Source organism: Acomys russatus, chromosome 28, assembly GCF_903995435.1.
Source record: "Acomys russatus chromosome 28, mAcoRus1.1, whole genome shotgun sequence".
NCBI lineage: Eukaryota > Metazoa > Chordata > Mammalia > Rodentia > Muridae > Acomys > Acomys russatus.
The window spans coordinates 4328974-4337712 of NC_067164.1; the positions used below are offsets into that span (position 1 = coordinate 4328974).

The 8739-nt window shown below is 41.1% G+C and overlaps 1 long non-coding RNA gene across 1 annotated transcript; it reads right to left on the reverse strand.

Moving 5' to 3' along the window:
* Window positions 1-1919: 1919 nt before the first annotated feature.
* On the reverse strand, window positions 1920-8218 carry LOC127210763 (uncharacterized). Its single transcript, XR_007833337.1, has 4 exons — window positions 8167-8218; window positions 6315-6389; window positions 3820-3873; window positions 1920-1983 (listed from the first exon to the last, which is right to left on the reverse strand). It is a non-coding gene; the product is annotated as an uncharacterized LOC127210763 (long non-coding RNA).
* Between the last annotated feature and the right edge of the window lie 521 nt (window positions 8219-8739).

Consider the following 8739-nt stretch of genomic DNA (forward strand, 5'->3'; position numbering starts at 1 on the left):
AGTGGACATCCTGGAGAAAGAAAAAATAATAATTAGGTTCACATCTATGTAAGACTATGAATAAATACACATAGTTTATTATACAGCTACTTGTATGACTATTTTTGTTGTAGCATGGTAACATTGCCAGGTGGGATATTTCCCAAATGTCCTTTAGCCTCTGCTCTCTCTATTTTACCATTTGTCATTTAATCACTCTCTGATGAGACAGTTATTCTACAGGTTATATTACTTAATAGTATAAAAGTAGTTTGCTACCAGCACCTAAGAGGCAGAGGCAGGCAGATCTCTGTGAGTTCGAGGCCAGCCTGGTCTACAGAGGGCTACACAGAGAAACCCTGTCTTGAACCCCTAACCCCAATGTAGTTTACTAAAGCTCATCAATACCAATAAGAATTATCAGTATTTAAAGATTTTCCTTCTTCCACCACAGACCTGGCTCATCCGTAACTTCATGGAGGAGGCCCAAGCACTGGTGAGTGCTGCTGTGACTTACTGCAAGCCTCAGTTGGCCACACTTTGGTTCTTTACCAAGATTAAGCTGGTTCCCCCAACTCCTGCTGAGCTCCTTGCAAAGTGCAGATAGGAGGCAGGGAAATCCTGGGAGCCATGCTGAATGCCTCGGTGGCACTGAAGTGTCCATGTAATTTTCTATCTGAGGTCATTAGGGAATGTGGCACCATTGCCTACGATGTTTGAAGACTGATCTCTTATATCTGGTTTTGTTCAAGAGCTTACTTGAATGTTCTTGGATCACAAGATGAGACTGATATCTGAATAAAATATGAGGTATTAAAAAGTGCTATGTGCCATTACATCACCCAGATTTTACACTTATTTTCTTAAAAAATATGTTATCAGGATAAAGTAAGACCTTAGGTAACCAGATGACAAAATCAAGGGGGAAGTGACTGTTGAACTATTCGATTAGCAAAGTAAATAAAATCCTGATCAAAACAGGTGGAATGGAATAGATCGTAAAGCTTTATTTTCTAAACTTTGGAGAGAAGTTCATACTAAACAGATCAATTCCACTTCTTTGTGGTGATTTTTACTTCTCTAATTGTTTTAATGTCGGTCTTTTCATTTCTATTTTTGTGTATTTATAACTTTTGTCTTTTTTCTAGAATAACTTTTATTTTTTCAAATGCCCAGATTTCTTGTTTGCTTTAAGAAATGTCTGCTTTACTTTTTTTTAAGTTTTTGAATAACATATATGTGTGAGCATGTGGTATGTGGGTGCCTGTGGAGACGAGAAGAGGGCGTGGGATCCCCCAGGAGCTAGTGTTGATCACAGGTAGCTGGGAGCTGTCAACTTGTGAGGCAGAATGAGATTCAGGTCCTCTGCATGGACAGCAAGCACTCAACCTCGGAGCTACCTCTCCAGCACTGCCCCCACCTGCCACTTTTTGAGACAGGGTTTCATGTAGCTCCACCCGGCCTGAGATTGGCTATATAGCTTTGTGCGTGCGAGGCCACCACTCCACCAGTTGAGCTGGATTCTCTATTTATAAAGAGTATTTGAGCATGCGCTATTCAGAACACAGACGCGCATGCCAGTGAATCTTGGCCCACTCCAGTGGACACTGACTAACAGAGCAAGGATGAAATTCCTGACATACCATGATGTGCTCAGTAAGTGATGATGGGGTTGTTATCTACAAAGTCACTTTGGGGTGACTGCTTTTGTGCCACAGACCAGGGAATACTAGGATCAAAGCAAATCTAGGCCTAAAGTACCAGCACTTGCCATTTCCTAAAACCTGCATTGCCCTACAATTGTGGCTACTTCTCTATAATGTTAGGACACACATGCAGTTGAATACTAGATATATATTTGAGCATAGTTTAGTTTGTGACCAACAGAAACTTCCAAGTTGATTTCAGTTTTGAAACACATGCTGTTTCATAGTTACTTACTGGTCTATTTTTTGAGCACGTGCCATGTTAAACAAAACCTGTTGACCTCTTCCCATTGCGTGGCTGCAAAATAATAAATTAGAAAAAAAAAATTGTTGTTAACTACTGATGTGAGGTTAGCGCCATAAGAAGAAGCCTAGTGATATAAAGGAGTGTACATCGATGTACATCGAGGTCACCTGACGGGCGAGTGTTCCCTTGATGTACATCGAGGTCACCTGACTGGCTTTGGGCAGAACAGAAATGGGCTCATTGGACCCCACAGCTGCAGCTTCTGACTTACTAAGGCTGAGGTGGAACCTGGAAATGTGTATTTCTACCGAGTTATGAGGTACCACTAAAGCTGCTAGGATCACGACAAGTTAGGAACCTACTCGATTTGGTTGCTAGGGAACCAACATTTGATAACAACTGTTCTCAAGTTTCCTTGTGGTATGAACCAAAGTTAACGTTCTGAAATCATGGCAGCTCTGTTTTGTAGATTCCTGCTATCAATCTACTGCTGCACCAGTCTGGCCCACTCTCCAACTTGCTGACCTAAATCCTACCACAGCAATGCCACCTGGGACTTCAGCAAAAAACTGAACATTTTCGGCTAAATGTTTCATTCAATATGTCCTGTCTAATCATCAATATTCACACAGAAAGTCATCTCTGTGCTATCTCCACTCTACAGCTAAAGTGTTTGCCTCAAATCTCATCTAGACGTAAGTTATAAAGGATGCGGTTGGTTTTGTACAAACACCACGTCATTTAATATAAAGAGCCTGAGTATCCTCAGCTTTGGTTTTGTTTGTTTTTATTTTAAAATGTCAGGTTGTAAGTACTAGGGTGTAGAAGCTGAACTCTATCTTTATTCTTTTAAAATATTGTATTTTACCTTAAGTTATATATGCGTGTGTGTTGGCATATGCATATGAGCGCAGATGCCCACAAAGGCTAGAAGAAAGTTCCAGATCCCCTGTGACTGCCTGACACAAGTGCTCAGAACTGAACTCTGGGCCTTGGTAAGAGCAGCTCTTAGCTCTTATCCTTTGCTCCATCTATTGGTCCCTCGCCTAACACCTACTAGAAGTTCAGTAAATATTTGCTGAATACATTTATTAAATGTGCAACTTTCTGGCTATGGGTTTAAGAAAGTAAATATTACAAAAAAAAACATAGCTGTTCAGAACCACATTTCATACACAATCCAAAGTGATAAATGCAGTCACAGAACTGTAGCTTTTATTATCACTGAATTTTCTATTTTAAGAATTTGGCAGCATAGCCACAACACTTAATAACAGACTCCTTGGACTTAAGAAATAGCTCTAAAAATTGGTTCCCAACACACACGATATCATGAGATTAATCTGTGAGTAGATGATGTCATTGGAGTAGTTAACACGGAAGTTGTGGAAGGGAAACCAGAGATGTTGTGGTTAAAACAATAGCATGGCGGCAGAAGTGACGTCAGCGTGAGACATCTGATGTGACAAGTCTGTGAGTGCACTGCATGGCGGCAGAAGTGACGTCAGCGTGAGACATCTGATGTGACAAGTCTGTGAGTGCACTGCATGGCGGCAGAAGCGACGTCAGCGTGAGACATCTGATGTGACAAGTCTGTGAGTGCACTGCAAACCGTCATTAAAACTTGAGTCCATCTGGGCAGTGGTGGTGTGGTGGCGCATGCCTTTAATCCTAGCACTCGGGAGGCAGAGGCAGGCAGATCTCTGTGAGTTCGAGGCCAGCCTGGTCTACAAAATGAGTCCAGGACAGCCAAGGCGGCAGAGAGAAACCCTGTTTCAAAAACCAAACAAAAAACCAAACAAACCTTGAGTCGATCCAGTGAACATATATGGGAAATACTTTGTCAATTTACACATTTATTGGTAATAAGACACTATATATACATACCCTGAATAGAAAGTATCCCCTACTTTTACCAGCAAAAGGGCTCTGGAACTCTTCCTGGAAGAAATGAGGATGACAGAACAAATGAAGCAACACTGAACAAACGCAAATCTTTAAGAGTGTAGCGAAGCTCAGAATCACTTTCCACTGTTGCTCCTCAACAGAAGGCACCAAAGCCTTGCGTAGAGGATTCGTGTCAGTAGGGAATTGCTATGTCTACCCCTGCATCGTTTCAATGGCTACCAGTGTCCCCGGAATGACGTCCTTAGAAACATCTTCTGCATCATTATTATGGAGTCTTTCCTTGGGAGTCTCGTCAGGTGTGCGCATATTGATCAGGAAATAGAAAGAATATCTAGCACACTATATTTAGAAGTCTCTTTTGCACTGGAGGCAGAGGCAGGTGGGTCGCTGTGAGTTCGAGACCAGCCTGGTCTACAAAGCGAGTCCAAGACAGCCATGGCTACACAGAGAAACCCTGTCCGGAAAAAAACAAACAAACAAACAAACAAGTCTCTTTTGACATTTTGGTAGAATAAAATAATCTCTTTTAAAATAAATGCTGGATGTGGTCACGTATGAACAGGGGAAATGTAAGCTGGTCTCGCTGTTAAGGCAAGAATATAACACTTCTACACAGAAACTGAGGGACAACTTTGGCAAATGTATGTTCAGTCAATGCCTTGAAAGATATTTTCCTGATATTATTGCATGTGCAGAGCATTAGGAACTTGTACATATAACAAGTATATTGTGTAGTGTTACTTAAGATTATCACTCTGAACTTCACGGAAAGAGTATTCAACATTTTATTGTTTCCATAGAATTGGCTTGTAGCTTCCTGTTTGCATTAATAATTTGTGGCGATCACTATTTTTATCAGTCAAGACTGTTTTCAAATTTTCCATTACTATAGTCATAGATGCCCCTGGCATCTATTTAAATTCATAAATCCCTGATTTATAAAAAAAATAGCTCTCTAATTCTCAGTATTTGTACTTAATTCTTATTTTTACTATACCCATCAAATTACTTAAGATTGAAACACTGGTATTTAAAATGTATACACAGAAACCGTATGTTTAGGTCCTTGTCTAAAAACAGTTCCTGTGTATATTCAAGAGGAAAAAAAAGTACACAATAAAATTAAAATATACTAATTACTTATAGCACTCAAATGCAAAACCAAAACAAAAGTTTTCAGTATGTTGCCATAAGAGACAGAGTTGTCAATAACTGAAAGGGTTTGGAAAAGAGAGATGAAAAGAAATGTATCTAGCAAACAAAATCCAAAATATTTGAATACACTACCATCCATATTTTTCTTTAAGAACTAAGTTATTTCACTAGAAAACTATATTTTAAAATCAGGTGACGTTGGCCAGCACGGTCAACGTTCTATTGTAATTGCGTTTTCAGTCATCTCTTAACAGTCTTTGCTCTCAGGGTTTCCTAAGGACTTACTTTGTGGAGAAAATGTCTTCAGTGTTTACCTTCACTTGGCAGCAACTGCTCACACACCAGGCCTCACACTTTTACATAGTTGTCTGCAGCTACAGTACACTCCCTCAAGACGGAAAATGGAAACTATGTTCTAAGTTGTCCATAATATTACCTCATGTGTCGGTTACCTGGCCTTTTACAAGTCCCTTCTCCCGCTGGAGGGGACACGGGCTCCCATTGTCTCAATCCCGGCTAAGCATGCGGCCAACCTGGGTGCTCCCTCAAGCTAGGGGATCTGCCGGGAAAGCTCCTCCCTGCCCAGGAGGCCTTCCTCCTGACCGGTGCTCCCCACAGAGCCTTCCTCAGCTAGCCTCCAGAAGGCTGAAGAAAACTCAGCCCAGATTCTCAGCCCAGCCTCCCGGAGAGAGGAACCCACAAAGACCAAACACCTAGAAGGTCCCTTTCTTAAACATGAACACATTTTCTCAGTGAGAGTGTCACGGGAGGGGTGTAGAACCCCGGTTTTCTTCAGCGTCCAGAACGCAAGCTAGAAAGGGCCAGAACATAGAGAGAGAGAAAGATTGCAGTACGCCTTTCTTCACGCTAACCAAGTATGTGATGGTTGGGATGTGCCCTAAAGACTGCGCGCTCGGTCAGCAGCCTATGGTGCTATCGGGAGGGAGAAGAAAGAAATGACTTTACTGCGTGCATTTGCTTGAAGAGAGTGAGGACACCAGCCTGTCTCTTTCTCCCCTCCCCTGCCTTCCTGGTCACCACAGAGTGAGACACGTTGTTCAACTGAACATTCCTCATTATAATTCTCCCCCTTACCACAGATATAATAAACTAATGAGGCTTATCAATGAAACCTCTTACACATTGAACGCGAAGCCATTTTTCCTCTGGCACACGCCATTGTGACTGACAGCTAACGCCGAGTGTGAAGGGGAGGGGTTCACCCTGAAGAAAGGGATCTTACAGAGGGCCACAGCTGCAGTTAGCGGAAGGGGGCTGCCCCAGAGCGGCAAAGCCAGCATGCAGTTTGTGTTACATACGTCCACTTTGAATCTCTTCATTCTTCTCTCATGCAGTTGAGGAACGAGCTGCAGCAACGGATGCACGACAGACGACTAAGAGGGCATGAACACACACGATGAGCATGAGGGCTCCTCAGCATTGGGCAGTAAGATGGCGGGCTCCCTGCTGCCTGCCTGCCTGTGTGCCTGCCTGTGTGCCTGCCTGCCTGCCTGCCTGTATGCCTGCCTGCCTGCCTGCCTGCCTGCCTGTCTGCCTGCCTGCCTGCCTGCCTGTCTGCCTGCCTGCCTGCCTGCCTGCCTATCTTTTTTTTAACCCACTATTCTCACCCCAAACCAAAGTGGGGGGGGGGGGGAAATTAATGACATTATCTAAGACAGTCCACTGAAAGCCCTTTAAAGAACTGCCCTAAATAAACTAAGACGTGGGATAGCTCACTAGTGGTACAGTAGGCTGCATGTCAATTATTTGAGGAAACACTTTGCTGAGGGCGTCGGATCTGTTTCAGCCACACCAGGTGCATCCTCAGGCTGCCCACGTAGGGCAGGAAGCCATCTGTCACCTTCTACACTTACTCAAAATGCTTTGGTCCAGATGAAGGCAACTCGCTAGGATCAGCTTTCCCTTAAGAACATCGATGTCTCTGGGTGCTTACAGCCCTCGCGCCTGGAAACCGCCCTCAAAAGTTAAATATTTAAAAGGGAACGAGACCAATACAACAGGGGACACCAAGATGATAATGTGCTGTTGATAGCGGAAAAGGTGACGAACGAGGATACGCTTTCTAAAAGCAAAAAGACGTTACGTGGAAGAAAACAAAAGCATACCCGAGACACACAGGCACCCGGTACAGCTGCACTTTCTTAAGGTCTGGGTCAGGTCAAGTCTCCTCACTGATATTACATTCATTTAACAAATGGATAACTTTCAGCCTAGATAATGGTTATCTGCTCGTGAATGCAACTTGTGTTTGGCATGTAGTTAATCTAACTTAAAACTTTCATCTGTTCCCATGTAAAAGTATCCCACGAGGTACACATTTGAAGTAGAATTTAAGATTACCTTTCCACGCACATGTTTAGAATACGCTGTCCCATTCAGAACTGTCCACAGTAGTGGATCCCATGCTTAAAGAGAGCAAACTCAGGGCCTAGTTTATGCTAGGCAAGGATGCTATCAGGATGCTACAGCCCTAGCCAGGTTGTGTTTTTTAATTCCATGCAATAATGAAATTAAAGTGAAATAACAAAAACAAACAAATCAAAACTACCACTGAGACCACATGAGTTTGATGTGAATTAAGCCTAGGCCGCTCATTTCTGATTATTCTGATATAACCTTTCACAACAAACATGTCTCCAATGATAATGAACAAAACTAGAAGACGATATGACCAGTTAGACACTGATACTTGCCTTTGGAAATAATTATTTTTTAAAAAAATGTCTTCGGATGCAAATATCTTGTATTACTATCACCCGAAACGATTTGTTTTTACTTATTTGTTCTTAGACTTTGTTGTCATTGAATACAAATTGATGAAGAAGGGATTTCTTTCTTAAATGTTTTTTTTTATTTATTACAATATTTTTAGCATTTAGAGTTAGGTTTGACAATATTAGGTAATAAATAATTGTAGATGAGTGAATGCAAAACACATGCAGTCATTGGCGTGTAAGGTATACAATAAGCATTGATTCTCATTTATTTATTCATATATAAACTTAGTTTTATTCTCCCTTGTGGTACTGAAAAATGAAACTGAGCTACACATAATTTTTTAGAGTTAAAAATCTGAGTTTTGGCCTTATTGTATGCTAGCTCATTTTTTAATAACCATTTTTTCTTAAATACACACTAGTGACTACTTACCACAACATTGGAATTTCCAGACTTCTGTGTCTTTGAATAATGAAATAAGAACTGTTAAAACAGAAAGCAGCGAGTTATCCATAAAAGACATGTGGCTTTCCTTATTCTTCTTAGTGTATATGTATTTAGGAAAATCACCTTACCCTCTTAGAATTATCTTTTTCATTTTGTTCCTAGTGAAGAGATATATGTCATTATAATATACATTATAAAACTTTGTTACATACTTTGAAATGTATCATAAATTATGTAAAAAGTCAAAATATGACAGAAATGTTGTATTCCAAATATAGGTCTAAAACTGACTAAGCATCTTTTGCTCAAAAGCAAATGGAAAACTGATTAAATATTATTTATAAAAAGTGGATAGTGATCTTTCCTATGAAATTTTTTATAAGAAAAAAAGCTGGAAGTATCCTTAGCAGTGGTGGGATGAGAAAATAGTCACATAACAGAGTATCCAGAGAAAACAATTAAACAGACCAAATCAACATATTTTTAATTGTCAGCCAGGCATGGTGATGCATGCCTTTCATCCCAGCACTTGGGAGGCAGAGGCAGGTGGATCGCTGT